Source organism: Nanorana parkeri, unplaced genomic scaffold (genome assembly GCF_000935625.1).
Source record: "Nanorana parkeri isolate BGI_ZX_2015 unplaced genomic scaffold, ASM93562v1 scaffold349, whole genome shotgun sequence".
NCBI classification, from domain to species: Eukaryota; Metazoa; Chordata; class Amphibia; order Anura; family Dicroglossidae; genus Nanorana; species Nanorana parkeri.
In genome coordinates, this window is record NW_017306617.1 from 705,358 (window position 1) to 728,111 (window position 22,754).

Here is a 22,754-nt window from a genome sequence, read left to right on the forward strand (position 1 = left end):
GGTTCTGATTTTATAATTGCGCAGTTTGTTTAGTTTTTCTTACTTTTAAATTCCAACTTAAATTGAGGTTTCAGAAATATATTGAAAGTTTTAACGATGTTTAAAAAAAAAAAATAGTTGAAGCGGTAATATTCGCTTTGAAATGATTTTTAAATTTGTATTTTATATTGTTTTATCTATTTGTCTTTGCAAGCAGTCTTCAGGTTAAGTATACTTCCAGCAGGTTACAGTACATTTCCTGTATTTTTAAATTTAGTTGAGAGACTAAGCAACACTTAGCTTTATTCTATAAAAGCTTTGATCTACACTTCATCCTTCACAGCCAGTTGTCAATATTTGCCATCCAACACCAACTCATTTTGCCCAGCTTAGGCAGCTAGACATAAAAGTAAAATTTAAGTTATATTTCATGTGTATATTTTTTTGTCAGTTGTCTTCATTTTTTTCCTCTGAGGTTTAAGTCATTCCATGCCTTATGCTTACAATACACAAACTTCTCTTGTGTAAAAAAGAAAAAAAAAAAACTGCTGTTATACTGTGTAATGATCACCTTTAGGCTGAGGTAGCCAAAAACCATAAATTAACTAGAGACTTCTAAAATATAATTTTTAAACCTCACAGTCTAACACAGAACCTGATCCGTCTTGAATCATGTTGCATTAATAATCATGTCTGAAATGACTGCCTATTCTTCCTTCACACCACTGCATTTAGTAGAACTGCTGAGAGGACTGTGTATATATGATTTTAAACTTAAGTCAGTTTCTTTCTTACTCTAGACAGAGTATATCTTTGTGAAAGCAGTTCTTACAGCTTTGTTTTCAACCAGCTAAAAATGTTTTATATATTTACCTAACCTGTTGTCCTCCACATTCTATTGTCCTCTGTACTGTTTTCTGATTTGTATTTATGTCTTGAGACAGTAACTTTTTGAATAAAAATAAACTACAGTATATGATTATGTTTAATTCTATTTAATTTTCTCTTTCAGTAATTTGCTTAAAAACAACTGTTTGTGTTTTTCTTCTCATCCTTATTTGTGTGCAATAATTTATTTTTAGGTTTTTGTAAAGAGTATATGGAAACACTTCTAACTAGATTGCTGTGGGTTTGCATTACAGTCTGAGGAGTGCTTTAGTGCAAATTGTCTTCATTACCCATCCAGCTCTCCATACGTATTCATTAGAGGACTCATGTAATGTCACTCTTCTTACCCTAATACAATTTCAGTAACAAACTGGAGAAGGAGTGAGCTTTAGAAAGACATTAAAAATATGGGGAGGTTTGGGTCTACCCTTTTGTTCCAGAAATACTGCCAAGCAGCTCATATGGTCCCTCTGGTGCAGTGTTATAATATGAAAGAGGTCCCCCTGTAGGTTTCTCTGGAAACCTATTTATGTGCCGCCATATTGCTCACTAATCTTACTTGGCTGGCCCCAAAACTGAGGAGGGTGGTGTCTTGCCCCATCACCAAATACTGTACACTGCAAGTTTGGGACGGTCTGACACTATCTTCAAAATGGGCATTTCCACATGTTCCCCCTAAGTCACAGTACTGGGTAACCTCTTTTCTCTCCCGTTCATTGAAGGACACAGGGAACAGATCGGAGATCATGTACTGTAGGGTAATATCGCCACCTGCAGGAGAAGGACGCTAGGCACAAAAAAACTAAAGACCAATTACAGCCTAGGGGCGGCCCCTGTCGGTGGCCAAACCCCCCACCTACTGAGAAGTCTAGGGCTGCCTCGTCGGCTACCATCTCTCGATGGATTCGTGACACAGTATCTCAGGTGTATGCTATTAAGGGGCGTGAGCCTCCTTTTTCTGTTACGGCCCATTCTACAAGGGCTGTTGGGGCATCTTGGGCTTTCCGTCATGGTGCCTCCATTTCTCAGGTTTGTAAGGCTGCGACTTGGTCTTCTGTTCACACCTTTGCCAAGTTTTATAAGGTGGATGTTTTGGCATCTGCGGATGCTGGTTTGGGGCGCAAAGTGTTGCAGGCGGCCGTTTGAGGGAATTTTTTTTTGTTTAGTTGGGTTTGTTGTTTCTGTTGGCCCACCCCTCTTTTTTGGTACTGCTCTGTGACGTCCCTACAGTACATGATCTCCGATCTGTTCCCTGTGTCCTTCAATGAACGGGAGAGAAAATAGGATTTTGGTACTCACCGTAAAATCCTTTTCTCTCCGTTCATTGAAGGACACAGGGCCCACCCCTCTATGTGGGTGTGTACTCCTTTACTGCTTGTTACTAAACTGGAGACTTCTCAGTAGGTGGGGGGTTTGGCCACCGGCAGGGGCCGCCCCTAGGCTGTAATTGGTCTTTAGTTTTTTTGTGCCTAGCGTCCTTCTCCTGCAGGTGGCGATATTACCCTACAGTACATGATCTCCGATCTGTTCCCTGTGTCCTTCAATGAACGGAGAGAAAAGGATTTTACGGTGAGTACCAAAATCCTATTATTTCTACCAGGGTATCTAAATTCTATTGATTTTCATACATGATGTTCCTTATTCCTGGTTAAACTCTTGGATTTTGGTATTGCACCTTTTCTAATCCTTCGGGATAGACATAAACTTAGACCAAGGGATATCTTTTAATTCCTTCAAATTAAATATTTTTAACAAACTGGTATGATTGACTCAGAATTCATCATCTCACCCCTTTTGAAAGACTCTTGCACAATGGTACTTGAGGCCCAGCAGTTATTTCTACACTATATGAGCTGTTATTGGACAATCTCAAGAGAACCCCTCCTTCGGACGCCCGTAAGTGGGAGCGTGATCTGGGCTCCTCTTGCTGAGAGATTTGGAGTACTACTGCCAAGAGCTCTGCGAATGTACAAGCCGTGGAGACTAACTACAAATTGCTCTTTAGGTCTTATCTGGTGCCCCTGCTGCCAAAAAGCCATACCTCCCACATAAGGCTAAGCGACTCAACTATGCATGAAAACATAGGAACGGGGTACAAAGAAATGGCAGCAGGTGTTCTGGACCGATGAGTCAAAAGTTGAAATATTTGGCTGTATCAGGAGACAGTTTGCCGAAGGGCTGGAGAGCGATACAATAAGTGTCTGCAGGCAACAGTGAAGCATGGTGGAGGTTCCTTGCAAGTCTGGGGCTGTTTTTCTTCAAATGGATTTGGAGATTTGGTCAGGATCAATTGTATCCCCAATGTTGAGAAATACAAGCAGGTACTTATCAATCATGCCATGCCATCAGGGAGGCGTGTGAGCGGCCCCAAATTTATTCTGCAGAAGTACAACGACCCGAAACATACAGCAAATGTCATTGATGGAGAATTTTGGGTTGAGTGAAAAACATTCATCCCCATAACTCAAGCCGATCTGTAACACTGAAGCTGTCACGGGTCGGCTCTATTGATCGGGAAGTCAGCGAAAACACACAGCCGTTGTTGACTCCCCAACCCTCTCTGGGGAGTCAACAACGGCTGCAGGGATTCCTCTCTGCGATCCCCCAGTGCTGACTGGAGGAACGGGGAGGGGGCGGGCACAGCTGACTCAGCCTCTCTAATCAGCCAGCAGGGTTGATCTCGACAGCATTGTTGGGATCCGTCCCGGCTGTGACGCTCTCGGTATATAGCGGTAATAGCTCGTTATATACGGAGTTTTGCGTCACCAATGGACACAATGGGTGGAATTTATCAAAACTGGAGCAGAAGAATCTGGAGCAGTTGCCCATGGCAAACAATCAGCTTCTCTCTTCAGTTTGTTCAGTTAAGGTTTGAAAATGAAAGGTGGATGCTGATTGGTTGCCATGCACAGCTGCTCCAGATTTTGTCTGCTCCAATTTTGATACATTTGCCTCACTATTTCTCCTCCTGTGAGGAGATCTATGGGCAAAAAAAGGTTACCCAATAGTTCTCCTTTATGAACTATCTTCAGTGTTAAGAAGAACAATGAGTCCTGGAAGTGATGGTTTGGCCCCCACAAGGCCCTGATCTCAGCATCATCAAGTCTGTCTGGGATTACATGAAGAGACAGAAGGATTTGAGGCAGCCTACATCCACAGCAGATCTGTGGTTAGTTCTCCAAGATGTTTGGAAAAACCTACCTGCCGAGTTCCTTCAAAACCTGTGTGCAAGTGTACCTAGAAGAATTTATGCTGTTTTTAAGGCAAAGAATGGTCACACCAAATTTTGATTTGGATTTCTCTTCTGTTCATTTGCTTTTCACTTTGTTAATTGCTGGAAAAGAAAATATTAACACTACTTTCTGAAAGCATTCTTTTCACACCTGCCTAAAGCTTTTGCACAGTACTGTGTGTGTGTAATATATATATGTGTGTGTGTGTATGTATGTGTTCCAGGCCTTTGACACCTAATCCCATTTAGAAATGCGGAATATGACAGTCGGGGGGGGGGGGGGGGGGGGGGGTGTGTGTTGTAACAGTAGTTCACATGTTTCTATACTAGCAGATGCTTTTATAAGATAGAACAGAATATGCCATTGAACCTGGTATTAAAAGAAAATGGAATACATGTTTTTTAAATATCTGCTGTTGAGTATTTTGTAAGTGGGTATTGAACCCCATGTTGCTATTCAGGGTTCATTGTGTTCCGGAAACGGTATTAGAGAAGAATGTAGTATTACAAGTAAGTGAATTAATAAATCTTTTCCTCACTTTTTGTTAAACATACTGAAATTTCTCATCTTAAAGGGTATCTCCTAAAAATGGCCATTGCTGCAAGATGGCTTATTTTTTTGCAGCAAGGTAAGAGCTCCTTTCTTACATTTTGGTGTCACATTTGGAGGGTCCACTCAGGTATAAGGAGCAGGTAGTTAAAGAGGCTGCAGTATGAAGAGTGAGCAAACAGAAATATGTGTTACCCATAGCAAACAGTCTGTCAAAGTAATTGCCAGATCTGCAAATTATCTTTTCTATAGAACTATGGTTCCATAACACTAACAATGTTTATCGTATGTCTAAAGATAAACAGCCAAGCAGCTTGATAAAGTTGAAATAATCATATGTGACCTGACTTAGCTGCCAATGATGTGTTTTTTTTCATTAAAACTGGTTAATCCCCCTGCCAGCCAACTGATGCCCAAATCTGAATCTCTACTGCATTTAAACAATACAGCGTATTCCAGGACCCACCCACATTTTGTTGACTGGGCAGTGTAAGAAACGGCATCACACACTATACTATTCTCTAAAGATGTTCACATTTCTAAAGTAACTGTACGGTGCATTGCTGAAAAGCCTGATTGGCTACCTATTCCACTATGCACCTTAGTCAGGGGAAGCTGATAAAGCAACAAATTCTAGCTCCATAACTGCATTTCTTTCTGATTAAAGGACAAACTTTTTCAGATGTGGGTGCCCCTACAGAAGGATTGGACACTGGCAAGGAAAAATGCCCAGGATAACCCTTCCCACTACCAGCATGCCTCAGTTTTCCACAAGTGTCCTAGGAGAATGGATGTCTTTTTTCCAGTTCTGTCAAAATCTAACCTGATTTTGCTAGCAGCATTTTTTTTTCTTCAATCAAAACTCTTCTCTACATAACTGCTAGAGCTGATCTCTTCAAATGCAGCTATCTGGCACGGCCTCTCCTTGGCATGGCTTTTGGAGTGTTGTCTCCGGACCCTACTGGTCTGCACATTGCAGAAGTAGCCTAACAATGATCCTTGAGCACTGGGTTTCTGCGTACGGTGCTTTTCCAAACCCTATTCTGGTAGCAAGTTAGCTGTGGAGTGCTTTACATTTTCAGAGCCATTGGCATTACCTTTGTGCTTGCTCTGTCTGAACACTGTATGTAGGCCAGTCGTGCTGAGCGCAGGAGTTACCTCATTGCTTGGATCCATGGGCGCCTTTTAAAATTTCCACTTTCCAGCAGAAGAGGTTAACGCTGACGTCATCTGCCGAGTGGAGTATTTTGAATTCCGAATTCCTTCCAGCGCATTCAGTGCTATACTATTTGCAATACTGGTCCAGTATTGCAAAGAGCCATGTGGAGCTCCGATACAGTCTTTCTGCTGACCACCTACAGTCATGCGACTCTCACTTGCAACCAACTGTTTGGGTTTCAGGAGTATCTGAGGCCTTGCCTCATATCCAAAGGTAACAGTCCCACTGTATGGGGTGCCTCCCAGCTCACACTACTAATGGGTCCAGTGCTGCATGCAGCAGGCCCACAGATGGTAGAGTCTTTCTCATCTTCAGAGTTTTTCAGAACTCCATCAGGTGTGCCCAGCTCCTCTGCTTTCTCGACTCAGGGTCTTTATTACAGCCAAAATTAACTTATGGCCTTTATCCCGATGGTCTGGAAGGTTCCTTTGATGGATACCAGGCTGTTGGGCTTGGGAAGACTCACGGATAACCTATCATTGCAGGGAGCTTGGATGTCAGCGGAAGTCTGCCTCCCAATCAATATTCTGGATCTCTGAGCCATTTGGTTGTCCCTTCAATGTTGGACCTCAACCATCAGGGTGGAACCAGAAGTTGCACAGCTCAAAGGGAAGGAGACCTGATTTCAGTTTGGGCACAACTTCCCATCCTAGCCATCACGACTGTGCACATCCCAGGTGTGGAAAATTGGCAGGCGGATTACCTCCATCAACGACTGTGGAGCGTAGTCTCTGCTTCTGGAGGTGTGTTGGACCCTCTGGGAAATGCCAGCTGCAGATCTCCTGATTTTAAGGCTACCAAAACCAAACGGGACATATTTGTCATCAGGACCAGTGATTATTGGGTCTTCCTGTTGGACGCCCTGATGACTCTGTGGGGTCAGTTCTGCATGATCTGTGCCTTTTCTTTGAAGATTCTTCCTTGCCTGCTCCACGGGATTGAGGTGGAGGGCATTCCTGTGATCCTCATTGCACTAAACTGGTGTAGGAGGAGGTGGTACTTGCCTTACTAATTTCCATTACATCTGCCTAATGTTTCTGGGGGTGGTGTCCCTGACCTGTAAGGGACCCTTTCTTGTGTTACACAAAAAACAGTTGTTCTGAAGGCTGGGGGCCTCCTTTCTTCCTATGATGCTTTCTTCCTTTCACCTTAACCATGACATTGTTTTACGATCACTACGTCCTGCTCCCAAACAACCTTAGGTGATTTTGTCTCCATCATTTGGATTTGGTGCTTGAGGTTTATCGCTCTGCTACTACCACTTTTCATCAGTTTGAGTCTGTCATTCTTAAAGCTTGTCATTCTTAAAATTGTTGAATCCACTATTGCTCTGTGGATTCAACAATTTATCGGTCAGGCTTATGACCTTAAGGACAAGATTCTCCCTTTCCTGGTCAAGATGCAATCTGCTAGATCTGTCAGTGCTTCTTTGGTTTTTCAGTTACTCAGATTTTTAATGGCTGCCACCGGGCCTACTGTTTTCAAATTTGTTAGGTTTTGCTGGATGATCAAACCTCAGCTGATACTGGCTTTCTAGTGCAGGGGTAGCCAAACTCCGGCCCTCCAGCTGTGGTGGAACTACAGATCCCATGATGCATTGCAAGATTCCCACAGACATGACTCCCCGGGAGAGATGCATCATGGGATTTGTAGTTTCACCACAGCTGGAGGGCCGGAGTTTGGCTACCCCTGTCCCTAGTGTTTTAGATTTATAGAAGCCTGTGTCCTGTGATGTACAATTGGGAAAAGTGTTTTTTCTTGCCTTTTTTTGTTTTTGAGTACCTCACAAGATATAGGTCCCTCCCTTCTGTCTTATGATCTATTCCTCATTGCTTGCTACAAGACTGAGGCTTTCTGACAGTGGGTAGGTTTATTCTGCACAGACTTTTGAGCTTAAAACTGTCCCAGTTGCCAGAAGGTGGCAGTATATAACCTATCCACAAACAAAATGTGTAATAGCAATGAAGTTTAGTGAAAAAAAAGTTAAATGTGAAAACACCCCTCTGAAAAAATGTTTAAAGTCCCCTGTCCTCGCATACACACACATACTAATGCGAACACTAATCAGGCGCACCTATATACAAAAGCAACTATTGCGCCACGCGTTTGGTATCTCCAATTACGCCAGAGTGCAATCGTTAATTCTAAGGGCCAATATTCACAGTTATTTTATAAATGTTAACCACTTCAAGACCAGGTGTTTAGACCCCCTTCCTGGCCAGGCCATTTTTCAGTATTCAGCGCTGCGGTACTTTGACGTTTATTCCGTCATGCAACGCTGTACTGAAATGAATTTTATACCCTTTTTTGGGGACAGATAGAGCTTTCTTTTGGTGGTATTTAATCACCGCTGGGGTTTTTATTTTTTTTCTATATTAAGGAAAAATTATTAAATTTTGGGGGGGGAAAAAGTTTTTCTTTTCCCCCCCATTATATTAGGTAACAATGATTGTTACCCATATTTTATGGGTCACGTCGACTAAATAGACACCAAACATGTTAAAATTGTGCCCGCCCGGGAAATCGCAAAAAACTACCATACCCAAAATTGACCATAGGCGACGCTTTAAAAGCTTTTACAGCTCATCAGTTTAGTGTTATCAGTGATTGATAGCCCTAGAACTATTGCTCTCATTCCGACGTTCGCGACGAAATGTAACGTGCGGCGTAATGGGCGAAATCGTCGCTTTCGAACGTATAAAAATAAATTAATTTAATTTTTTTTAAAGTCCCCCCCCCATTTTTATTTTTAACTTTACATTTTTGGGGGGGGGACTTAAATTATTATTTTTTCCTATTTTTTGTTTTCCACTTAACTTTACTGCGATCACATAGGGGGCTAAGAAAACCCCCTTATGTGATAGCAAAATATGTGACAGGTCCTCTTTATGGAGACATCAGGGGTCTCCAAGACCCCTAATGTCACCTAGGACCCCCCTAAAGAAGCTGATGAAGCAGAGATCTGCTTCATCAGCTTCTCTCCAGCATCTGAAGCTGGAGAGTGACACAAGAATGCGGAAGTGATGTAATGTACATCACTTCCGCATTCTGACAGCGGAGAGGGGACTGGAGGGACCTCCCCGACCTCCCTCTGATCCCCTGGGCTCCCCTGTGACAGAGGCAGTATGCTGGTCTAAAGACGCCCGCTCAGATATAGAGAGCTCCTGGCCGGGCGTTTTTTTTTCCAACGGCGAAGTGGTTAATATTCGTGCTTGTGGATGTCCCCCCTTTTAATTATAAATAACTGACAGCTGCAGCGAAAGGCCGACAAAGCCAAAAGCAATGTGGCCAAGAGAGTACTAAACCAATACACCATGCTATATTCCCTTATTGTGAAACAATTGAATATAACCCACAAATCTCCAAATAGACAATAAAACAACCCAAAACACACTTATGTGTGTATACCACTGTATATCAAGCGTACACATAAAATACAATAAGTATGGTGCAAAAAATATTGAACAATGTGAAATAATGTGTGACTCATTAATATTTGAAGATATGCAAATAAATCAGCATAAATCATCAATGTGAATAATGTGTACATAAATTTAATTTTGAGGATAATCAATAATAAATATTAAATAATTCAAGTCCATATAAAATATAAAGTACGTAACGTCATCCGATCCTCACAGGACAAAGATAACTCGTGATCAATTCAAGTAGTGATGAAAAAATTATTCATATGTGTACAATGCTCCCCACTCACCAGAATCAAATAGTCAAATTGCATTGATCACAGGACGCTAACTTTGTTGGGGAAAGTAGCGTCCTGTGTTCACTGCGATTTGACCCAAACACCCCAGGTGACTCCAGGCTTGAGACAAATGGGGTTACCCAGAATGGGAAGCAAAGGAACATAAGGAGAGTTTAGTTTGCTATAATATTTGGTATTATCCCAAATTGTGAGGGCATGGCTCATAAGGGGGCTCATGGTCTTAGGACGTAACGGAACAGAAGCTATGGAAGTGCACTAAGTCAAATTAGAGCACAATAAGAGCTCTCAATGTCTGTTCAAAGCGGGGCCTGTAATGATAGGAAAAGGTTGGTCAGGGGGGCAATTTGAGCAGCTTGATAATTTTTGAAAAAAATAGGAACACCCAGGCTGAGGAGCACACATGATGAATCCATAACACGGTTCTGAAACACATGGAGGGAGAAACCAGGGATTGCAACGGGGAGGGTGCGAAAAAAATACAAACGTTTAGGAAGGACTGTTATTTTTATGGTGTTCAATCTACCTAGCCAAGACAAACTATGACGTGACCAGAAAGATAAAAAATGCTTAAGATGCCGAAATAAAGGTAAGTAATTAGTCTTATAATAATCATAGTTGTAGTCCCCGGCAGTGGCGTCACAAGGGGGTTGCGGCCCGCACCCGGGTGACACCATTGGAGGGTGTCACCCCCCTCTGAAAAGTCGGGCGCTCGGTCATGGACCGAACGCCCAACAGTATCAGGAGAGAGGAGGGGACCCGGCGGCATACCTTATCCCGCCGGGGGACTGTCCCCTCCTCTCTCCGGCAGGTATCAGAATACGCACGCGCGTGGTGACGTCTCGGCGGGGTGACACTCGGTTACCGCTCCGGGTGTCACCCAGCCTCGGGACGCCCCTGGTCCCCGGTTAGGTGAATGCCTAGATACTCTAGTTGAAATTCTTGCCGAGAGATACGTTACAGTTAGACACAGCCGACCCAGGTCTAGAAGTAGATTTATCCTTTTCGATGTTCAAGACAATATTGGAGTCCCCCATGACCAATAAGGCACCCTTTTTATATCCATCAACCACCCCTAAGAAGTGAGAAAAGTTAGTTGCCTGGTATTGGGTGCATAATAGGTGACTAACATAATTTGTCAAACACTTTACCTTGCAAGAGTAGGTATCTCCCTGTTGGATCAGCCAATTCCAAAGAGCACACAAATGGAGTATTCCTATGAAAAGCGATTTAGTACCCCACATTTCTTCTCCTGAAGGGAGGCATGGAAAACCTGAGGATAGTTTTTGTGTAAATATTTGGGTTTAGAGGTTCCAGAAAAGCTAGTTTCCGCTAAACAAACAATATTAACTCCCTGGCAAGAGTAGTTTAATTAAAAGCTGTTTTATGCTTTCGGGGAGATTTGAGGCCCTGTACATTATGGGAAACAATTTTAAAAGAAGGACATCATGGTGGCTGAAAGGGTAGTCTAGTGCTCCATAAAAGGATCCACAGAGGGCAACAAAAGGGAAGATAAACTGTAGTAGGGGACCCTAGTGCAGAGAATAGTAACAAAAATAGATGGAGAGAAAAGCAAAAACAATAGAATCAAGTAGGTTAGTTAGTTGTAATCTATGTAGCTTTAACGCAAACAACGAGTAATACACAAAGACATTACAAAAATGGGGGAGCCAAACGGACGTGGACGGCATAGAAGCTAACACCATAAGTTAGCAATAATAGGCAACCTAGCGCCTTTTAACCAGCTAAATTTCAATCAGAGCCTAGAATAAGACAACTAAGAAAATAATAAAAAAAAATCCGGAGGCAGAACAGAACTGTTCAACCCTGAGCATACATCACCAGTGGGTGGTGTTAGAGCCGTGCTGTCCACGGCTCTGTCCGGTGTCCCGTCTAGCTTGCTGACATGACTGGTTGCCACAAGCTTCGTATGATGTTAGCCAAAGTGTCCTGCTCAGCTCCTGGCAACGTCCGTGCTCTACCCCTTTGATTATATTATAATAGGGGAACAAGAGCTGTCACAGAATGTAATCAAGGGGCAGAGCAAGTCCCGTGATATCACAACTTGCTCCTCCCCTTTATTTACATTCAGGAGCAGAGCAGTCACTTGTAGTGAGAGTTTGTCGGCCTGGGACCTGGTGGTGGGGATTTTTTCTTTCATCAAATTGGCGAGCAGCGGGCATGATTGACGAGGATCTAGATCGCTGTATGGCGTGATTGACGATAGATTTTTTTCTTTTTTTTTTTAAGAAAGGACTCGTCAAAAAGTGTGCTGCGTTTTTATTTACCAATAAAAGACTTTACACTCTGGTGTGGTGCGTATATTTGCTATTTTACTGTTTATTTGGTAAATGAGTAGGGGTAACAACTACTAGATGCATAACAAAGCGAGGGGCCGAGTTACTTTACTTTGAATTGTGTGACAATGCATGGGACTGAGTGATTCCGCTGGGAGATGTTTCACAACGCATGGGACTGAGTGGCTCTCCTTGGAACTGCGTGACAATGCATGGGACTGATTGACTCTGCTGGGAGCTGTGACATCGCATGGGACTGAGTGACTCTCCTTGGAACTGCATGATTGCTGTGGCTCTCAAATACGAAAGCTCTATTATGGTTTATTTACCCCCCACTGCCCTTGGCTATTCACAGAATGCAAAGTGTCCTATGATGAGGGGGTGAATAAATTCTATGTATGAGAGCTGCAGGTCAATAAAATAGCAAGAGCGGCACTGTCCATAATAAGTAAAGTTATATATTTGGAAGGACAGAGAAAAGCACCTGACATGGCATTCATCTCATCAGAGGTAACGTTTGCTTACATATCAGGAATGTAAAAAAATCTTTCTTCCTGAAGTTACGCTTTAATGTTTGCATCAGGCTTGTAGATACTTCAATGTTATACCTTTCTTTTCAACGTGTCATTGCTAAATATTCATAATCCAATAAAGAGATACTTGACATCCGCCCAGCACTTACAATTGAGTTGAGGTCCACACCATAAGAGACCTATGTTGCTGGCAGAGGATTATCAACTGAGGCTTTAAAGTAAAAAAAAAAAATGGCTGCGTGTGCTTTTTCGACATAATGAGCTGTGAACTCTTTGTTCTTAACTGTGTATGTCAGCAGGCTGTGTAAATAATTGACTGAAAAGCAATATACAAAACTGCAGCACTTACGCATATTGTTGAAGTGTGTGAAGTATGGCTTTACATCTGTTATCTCAGTAATACTATAATGCTTCTTGAACGTTTGGTAGTTTGCTGTCCCTAACCTTCCTTCATTCCATGTGACTTGATCTAAGCTACTTGAATCACATTTTTTTGTTGTGCGCATTAGAAACGGTAGGAATCATGTTTCAGTTTCGGAGGAATAAACATACTGTAGGTGCAGAGTCTGAGAATTGAAAAAAAAAAAAAGTGCTGGAAGCAATAGTTGGCACTCTTAAGTGGCTGCCTAATTCTGTTTGCCTTGTGCCTTGCATAAGAGGTGGGTTGGGTCTGCCATATACAGGGAGGACTACTCCCAGAGCCGGAGTACTAGCAGGGGAACTGAATGAGGCAGTGGAAGACAGATAGACTGGTAGGACAAGGTACTAGGCAGGGTGCAGCAGTGCTAGGTAAGTGGCATGGGGTCCCCCAGGATGTGGAATCTAAGGGCCAGCCGATGTTCACCAGAGCTCCTGGTGGTTTAGATGGACTTGGCTGCATGCTGACCCCAGGTCACAATCCTTAGGTTCACCGAACTCACCTAACAGCCAAGAACGGTTCACAAGGCCAGAGTTCTGGACAGGTTGCAGACACCGACACAACAGACAAAATACCGGCCAGGGACAGGCAGATGACTAGGACTTCCAGGGACAATACAACGGATAGGGACAGACTGAAGACAAATATTTCTAGGGACAAGCCAAGGAACATTACACGGATAACCTGCAGGGGATACAGGATCAATCACAAACAGGGGCTCCGCATCTAGCTTTGGAAAGCGGTGCTCAGGCAGCGTGCCGTTCGCTGCCCTGGGTTTAAATAGAGTCAACAAGAGGGAGGATCCACAGGATTGGCCACAAGAAAATTGCACTGATTGGCCGAGAAGCTGCATAAGAAAGAGGTCGGCAGACACCTAAAGCCGTCAGACTAATGCATGAGCGAGTCAGGTTCAGAGCACATGCCCGGAGGACTAAAGCAACAGCACAGCACAGCCCTGCATGCCTGCAGAACCAGGGGTTAGAGGTCTGCATATACTGAACTGTGACAAACCCCTGAACAAACATATAATACATCTTATCAGTCCTTGAATGTGGTGACTGAACTAGTTTTATTTGCAGCTCTTATGTTTTGATTTAAAGGTCGCTTTATGCAAAAGACACCTCCTATGGCCCAGTTTGTGCAGAGAATAAGAAAACTTGCTGACTTGACAGAATCCACAGGACTTTTTACTCCCTAAGAAGATTCAGAAGTAGCATATAGTTTATTCCATCTGGGTACATACAGAGGAGGTTCTTCTGGTCTTGTATGATATAATAAAACAACCCGTTCACTAGCTTGTACTCTACATAGGTAAGAACTAACCCAGCGGCAGGGTGAGGCTGTGAGTAACTGTTTATAGGGCGGCTACACACTGGGCCAAGCTAAGGGCAACTAATGCTCTAACCACAGCCCAACATTAGTGCCCCCCCCCCTCTGCCCCACCATTGTTTAAAGTGGACCTTTACCCCTTTCACTAAAAATCACAGCAGCATGCAGCTCTGCATGCTGATTTAAAATAATCTTAATTTCATTAAACAAGCATTTTTTTTCATTTAGTTACTAATAGAGTTCATCTACCTCCTGGTCCAGTTCTGGCACAAATGATGTATGTGCCAAAGCATTGCATCTTGGGAAGGTTACAGCAGCAGAGCATTGCTGGGAAATCTCATCTGGAAAGGCATTTTTCTCCCCTGAGATGATGTACATGGTCACATGTCCTAGTCGCGTGTCTAGTCACATGTGCCAGAGTTTCAGGAAGTAAATGGAGTGCTATTAACCTGACCTTGGTTAACATGGCAACTGCCAGAAGATTGGGAAAGGAAAGAGAAATAATGAATGCAAAGAATAAAAAGCCAGCAGTTATCTATATGTATGTGTTTGTAGATTGTCATTAGTAAACATTTCTAAAGGCGTGTTTGTTGTTATTTTAAAGATATGGGTAAAGTTCCTTTTTAACTGACAAGACATTAAAGCTCAGTAAGTGCTAGAGGAAAAAAAAAGTTTGGAAACTTTTAAACTAGCTCCATGTATCTTCCTGGTCATAGTCATTGGGCATAGATCAAAATGAACGGACTGAGGCCTTTTATTTAGAAATGATGAGTGAAGTCACTTCTGTGAATTAAGATGTCTATGGGCCTCATCTACCTTTGTCGCCTGACCAGGAGACAAAGGTAGACAAGACCTATAGAAGTCTATTGGCTGTAATTCGCCGGCATATCCAGCAGGGGCGGACTGACAACACATGAGACTCCCGGGCAATACGAGATTATGGGTCCCTGTTGTGCATATACAAGGCCCCCCCCCAAAAAAAAGCTCCACCTGTATAAACATTCTTGTGATACAGAAATTATTTCTCCACACTGTTTTTAAAATAGTGGGCCAATTCACTAAAAGATGTATTGCCAGGGAACTGGTAGGAGAATTTAAAAAAATCTAAATACATGGCAGACTTCAGACCAGAACCAATACACGGCAGACTTCAGACCAGAACCAATACACGGCACACCTCAGACCAGAACCAATACACGGTAGACCTCAAACCAGAACCAATACGCGACAGAACTCAGACCAACACCAATGAACAGCAGACTGGACAATTGGAATGACACATACACAATTACATCTCTGGGTTCAGCCATCACACAGTCTGTTCCCTGTGGGAAGTCATCCACACACATGCATTAATGGGCAGCTCCTTCCATGCCAGCACACAGGTGAGTGCTCACCTTCAGTAGGTCCAGCGGGTGGGTGCAGCAGGCTGCCCCACAGGAGGCCAGGTCCCCGATGTGGAGGGTTTCAGACAGATGAGGAGGGTCTCCCCAGTGTCAGATGCGGAGGTCTCCCCAGGGTCAGGTGCAGCGGGGTCAGGTGCGGAGGTCTCAGCGGGGTCAGATGCGTGTGTCATGGTGACTGTTTAGAAATGTGTTGGTTTTAAATCTTCATCCTGAGAAATCATTATTACTAGACGTGCAAATCAACGAAAATCGGTTGATTCGGCGGTTCGTCCGAATCTGAAATCACAAATTTAATATATGCCCGAATATACTAAAATGATATTCAGGCACACATTAATTCGTTTTCAGAACACGCCGGCGGCCATATTGGCTGCCTGCGTGTTCTGCGCATGCCCGCCGCCATCTTGGAAACGGAGTGTATGACGTCACATGACGTGACATCACACCATATCGGCCGCTCGAACATTGAGGCGCTGCCATCTTGGTGTATACCAAGATCTACTCCAAAATAGCAGCGCGTCTGTGCGGAATGGGCCGGCTGCCTGCCCGTTCTGCGGTTTCAGCGCACAATTTCGAATCCAAAACATAAAAATTTGTTTCCTTTGACAAAATGAATGGAAATGTTTTTCGTTTTCATTTGTTTCGTCTGAAAACACATTTAAAAAAACACACGTCTAATTATTAAATGGTTATTAATATTTAATAAGCAACCCATGTCTACAGGGATAATTAAAATGCCAATCTTATGCCAATTACAGTCTTCAGCAGGAAGCGATTTGGCTGGCATGGTATGACATAGGAAACATAAAGACTGTATGCAGTGATTTTACCTGGCCAGGGGATAGAGGCTTGCGAGCAGCACATGTGAGGGGTCGCCTCCCACCTCCAGTGCGGGGCACGGGACCAGATCTCAGTAGGGCCCCCCCCCCAGCTTCAGGTCCTGCAGTCACACTGGCGGTAGGTCAACGATACCCCCTTCCTCCAGCATGACACGCCCCCCCCCCAGCTAGCTCTGGGCAGTTATATGCTTCATCGCTGTCAAAGTACTAAATGCGGCTGTGTTAAAGTGGCAAGGCGGGCGAAACTGCCGTCCCCGCTTTAATGCAGCCGCGTCTCCCTTTATGTGGGCTGAAAAAGGCAGTGCCCAACTGGTCAGTCCGCCCCTGGCATCCAGGAGTGAGAGGACTTGCAGCACAGGATGTGAATAAGGAACAGAGGCTGAGGCAGCTGAATCACAAAATGTATATACCTGTGGAGGAATAGGGTAGGATTGGTTAGTTTAGGGCAAAGGAACAAAAAGGATAAGGGCGCTTAGTTTCCAAGTGCACGTATCCATTAACCACATGATAACTAATGGGGAAATTCTGTGGTGTCCCCTTACCATGGTGCGCTAAGCACATGCTTATTTTGCTTAATAGTTAATCCAGCCCTAGATAAACAGGAACCTGCCAAAACACCAAGAACATAACTACAAACAGTCTGCTAATGGCAGGAGAACTTCATTTGTGCATCTACTGACTGCCCAAGCCTGTTTATTGGAAAACTGGATTAAAAAACACCAACATTGTGAGGATAAATCTTGTGTGAAGGTTCTTTCTGTCGATGAATAAGTGGGATGAGCATTTAATCCCAATATTGGTTTACAATTTACTGCAAAATCTGCATTGCAATGGGCTTCACACTCTGGAAAGACCCCCTATATAGTTTTACTGAATAAGAACCTGGAGGGATATTCTCTGATACAACTTAAACTGCTCCAAGATATACTCGGCGGCCACAAAACAAGTCGGGGGCTCTTGCAGAACCACCACACACTCTTATTTTTCGCTGATATATCCTACCCCATGTTCTTCAAGAAACTCACAGCCTGTCATATAAGACAATGGATACATTTATTGCGCTCTGGTCCCCTTGTATGGATCATTTTCTCCCCCCAACTTCTGTAGTGACTTTCTTTACCATTGTCTTGGTCTATCCCATTCCTACCCACTGCAGCTCTATCTCTGGCCCTAACACTTATAAGTGGCCCCTTTCCCCCAAGCCACTTTTCGATGCTCCAATCCCTCGACTCAGGACCCCCTTTCCCTAACCTACCTACACTGAGGTGGTGCCGTTGTACCGTCTAACCTTGCAACTGTTCATTATAACCCTGTATTGGAAATTACCGTCTAACCTTGCAATTGTTATCTTTAGGTTCTATGTACACAAATCACTTTCCTTTTAATCTTTTTTATATGTAATATTCTGTGCACTGGCTGCACATGTATACTCTAAAACAAACATTTATTGAAAGAAAAAAGTGGGCATGAGCACTAAAAATTGACATTCTGGAAATCTCTCCATTGGAGCTATAAGTAAGAAATAGTTCAACGCATTCAAATGTTTTATCACGCTAAATCTTTTACACTAACAGGAAAAGTAAGCCACGCTTTCAAAACCTCAATAGCAAAATTACTGTTACATTTGTTGAGAAGTTCACAGTGATTACTGCTTAGCTAGCAAAGCCAATTCTAAATTTGCAGAGCAGTTCTTATATTATACTCTGATGTGCTAGTTGAAACATTTCTACAGAAACAATTACAAGATATGTTCATGTACAGGGGATTTTATAAAATTTGCATACAAAGCTAAATACGTATCAGATCAAAGTCCTCTTCCCAGAAACATTCTGGTACATTCCATAGCATTCATCATAATATAGAGCATTAAAAAAACTGACAGCAAGAGACAAGTATCTATGCTTTGAGAAGAAAACTTTAGATAGAATACAAAATATTCTAGATGAAATTTCCATTTACTGGTGCCTTTATTTTGCGCCTCTGTACATGTAAGCGGATGAGCAGAACCATCTTGCAAGGTGGATTTCTTAATAAGCGGTAGAACTCCTACCTTCAGGCTGGGCAAAAGTTGAGTTTGGTTCACATATTTACATGATGTAAAGTTGGTGTTGGGTAAGGAGTAAACATAGCTGTGTGTCTGCTCAAGGCTACATTTCACATTTCTCATGTTTTATCTGCTTTGCAGGGAAAAACATGTTTACAGAGCTCAATAGCTGTATCTGAAATTTACATACACAACCGAATAATTTAGAGGAGTAAATTATCCCTTCCCCAACTGACTTCTCTATTCAAAAGGGACCATATGACGTCTCGGTTAGAGAGAGGATGAAAGTGAGCGGCTTCATTTATGCTCCATGTTTTTTAAAAATGCTCTGAGAATCTTATCTTGTGTACAAAAATAACCCAGCATGTATATGTGGTTCTTCATTCCTCCTGGATCTCTTCTACAAACCTTTTGTTATCTATTTTTCCAAAATAACTAATAAATAACACTGGTACATTAAAGGGCTTTACAATTCAGAGCACCAAAAGTGCAACCAGAGCCCTGTGATGTTTCTGGGTAACACCCAACACCCTGGTATTGGCAAAACCCCTCCTTCAGGCTTCTATATAGGCCTGAGTTATGCCAGGTGGCATGCAGAGGGGTGGACCTGTGCCTATTTACAGATACAGCTTTTGGAAATCACCAAAGGATTGAATGATGTAATTAGAACAGGGTTTTTCTACAAACTTTCACACCTCCCACCCTATTCTTGGACAATCAACATCTGCCCTGAACAATTTTATGGTGATTGGACCAGAGGCGTCCGAGGCGGGGTGACACTCCGCAGTGACGTCATCTCGCATGCGCGTGAGGATGCCACACGCGGTGCCATTGTTACCTGCCATCTTAGTGATGGACGCCGGCAGAGAGAGGAGGGGACGTCACCCGGCGGGATAAGGTATGCCGCCGTGTCCCCTCCTCTCTCCAGCAACTGTTGGGCTATCGGTCCTTGACCGAGTGCCCGACTTTTCAATGGTGACACCCGGATGCGGGCCGCACCCCCCTTGTGATGCCACTGGATTGGACTAATGAGTATGGGGCTATAAATGTGTGCTCCTGACACTCATTTGAACTAAAGAATCAGCTTAGACAGACTGTAAAACGTCTTCATAATTACAAAACAGGTGAATGTTACTAACTATAGCTTTTGGAATGCTTCAACAAACAGAATTTTAGGCCACAAAATCACTTGCTTTGATTGTTCATAAGACCTTAATATTCTGTGAGCAACTACGTCCTGCATGACACAGGTTACTGAAGTGTTTTGCTCTGGTTTAGAGCTTACTTGTGGCGGACAGCTTTTGAAATGCAATTTTTTTGAACTGGCACTGTGTGGGATTGCAGTGGTGTTCTGGGCACTATGTAAAGATAAAGGAGATAAAGGAAGACTTTGCCACCTATGCTGCCTCCTGTTTGTCATCAACGTTGACAGGTTTTAACAAAGCAGAGCAGTAAGTCCGTTCTCGGTGAGGCATTTCCCCTGCTCCACCTGGCCCCCCTGCCTGCCTTGCCCCACCCATGCTCTGCCCCCAGCATACCTCCTGCCGCCCCCAACCCAGTCACCAAGCTGTGTGGAGGAGGGAGGGAGGACGGACAAGCTAGGAGACAGGGAGGAACCTCTCTGTCCCTCGCTTGCTCGTCACCGATGAGGCATCGAGACCGATGTCCTCACTGTTTTTTTCTATTTTTTGATTGGACAACATTTTCTTTTTTTTGATTGGTCCAAGCCATCCACAGAGCTCAAGCCTCTAACAGCAAGTAGAGGCTGTTGCAGCTCTTCCCTCATTATGTTAGGTTACACAAGCAGGGAGCTGGCCGGAATGTGACACTGCATTCCAGAGGCTGACCATTCTGGAACACGGCATTTGTGGTGTGAACCGGCCTTAAATGTTTCTGTGGGTTTGATAGCACAGGTCAGGCCAGTGACAGACAAATCTGCCTTTGAATCATCAGTCCTGGACACTGCTTTTTACCATTTAAAGGAGAACTATGAGGTGCGCCATACGTCGACTCTATAGATCGGGAAGTGAGCAAACACATACCGTCACTCGCTCACTTCCCGATCATTTCCCTGCATTAACTACGCCCCACAGAGATTCCCCCCATCCCCACTCCGATCCTCCAGTGGTGACTGGAGGAACGGATGGGGGAGGGGGGCGGGCTCAGCTGTCTATGCCTCTAGATAGGCAGAGTCCGCTGTCGCTCACGCAGCTGGGAGGATCACGATAGTATTGTTGGGATCCATCCCGGCTGTGGCAACTCTCAGTATACAGTATAACGAGCAATAGTGAGCTATATACTGAGCTTTGGGTCACGGGAGGAGGTTAGTATATGTCCTCCCGTGACCCTAAAGAGAACTTTGGGATAAAAAGGTTACCCCATAGTTCTCTTTTAACCCCTTCGTGACTGACGACGTACAGTGTACGTCGCCAGCATTGGGGCTGTTTAAACAGACTCCCGGTGACTTTTGCCGCCGGGACTCTGTTTAAACTTGTAGAGCCGTCTGTCGGCTTTACAACAGAAGCAATCCTGGTGACTTACCTGTATTCTGTGGTTTGCTGCTGATAGCTGAAAGTAGCTTCTTACTTTTAACTCCGTTCACTACACAGCACACAGTTAGATCTCTATTCAGACTTGTCATCCATTTCAATGCATTACACTGCTTAATGTGTAGTTTGATAGCTTTTAATGTTAGGCACTGTGAGAGGGAAAAGGCAAAATCCTAAAAGTCCAAACAGGTGCTGGTTACATTAGTAATTTATGACATGCTGAGGAGAAGCATTTGTGCTACCAAGCTTTCCTGTCACAGCAGATTTTTGTGTGAGGAGGGATGGGGGCATTCACAATATTATTACTTATTCAAATAAATGGTTTCCCTGTAATGAGGTAAGACCTTTTGATAAATTCTAATACGGCATGTACAGACCTGTCTGCTGGTATATCTGAAGGTAACCTTTAAATTATACATTTTACATTTAAATCAAATTGTAGTGCTGAAATAGTTGAAGGATGTCTTGTAATGTATTGAATATAATTCTGGCCTGTTTTAGTCCAGAATTGGTACATAAGGGAACCACCAAACGTGTATGTATGGTGTGAACAGGGCACATAGAAAGGATGTTTTTTTATGTGCCTTATTATTAACAAACATGTTAGGTGGTGTGCAGAAAAATATGGCCTGTACAGGGCAATTATAGTATTTACATTCTGTCTGTGTACTCAGAATGGGATGTCTAACGCACCAGAACATGCAAGAAAGAAAGGTACGCCATTTGTAGCAATGCCGCATACCAGAACTCATGGTAGTGTGTTACTACTAATGTTATGGGGTTTATATTAACAGGAGTTTCTGGAATAAGAAAAGGTGGACAGGAACAGACCTATTAATTATGGCAGATATATCCATCTGTGGAAGAATCCAAGACATAAGAAGTCAGGGGCTTACTCTTCGGATGTTTGTAATAAAGTTAAAAGGTTTCTTTATGCTGTTTATGTGCCTTCAGTGCTAGGAGCTATAAAATGGTTATGTCTATATAGCACATGCCTTTAGTGCTGGGACGAAAAACATGTGATAATAAATAAAGGAAAGGAGCTGTAGAAAGCAGGCATATTGTGCTCTACTTAAATGACATTATTACTTGTGATTTTTTCCAAGATCATCCTCATGCTTGGAAAACTGCTTCAAAGACAGCGTCACTTTTAGACCAAGCAGTGGCATAGTAGTTGATATATGTGGCCAGGACATAAATAATAATAGTATATAAATAAGCACACACTACACAAGGGCTGGTGATGGCATGAATGCCACAAATGTAATTCACCATCAAAATCTTCAATTCATAGCTTTCCTCCTATTCACTCAATCTCAATGCCTTAAAAAGTCTGGGCATTTTGGGTGTTTGCAAGGAGAATATGATAAGATAGCGAAAACAGGTGCATGACTCTTACTGTTTAAAGCTTTTAAGTTAATGGTGCAATCATTAGGTTAAGTGCTATAGCTACTACTGCATTACGTTTAACTCATCAGCCATCTTCCAAGGATTTTTTATATGTGTGCACTGGTACTCGGGTACCTCCAAGAAGTTATATGCAACAGATTATAGAGCCAGGATAGGGTGCCTATACTGTAGGCGCAAATCAGAGCCTGAAGGGTAACCAGCTGCCCAGAGACTGGATTGTACAGATGTCTATCAAAGAGAAATATGTAGTCTAGCACTGGCCAAGCCCTGCCAGGCATAGACGGTTCCAAATGACAAGATACAGTGTAGTCATGAGTACAGCCAGGGGTTGCTCCGATAG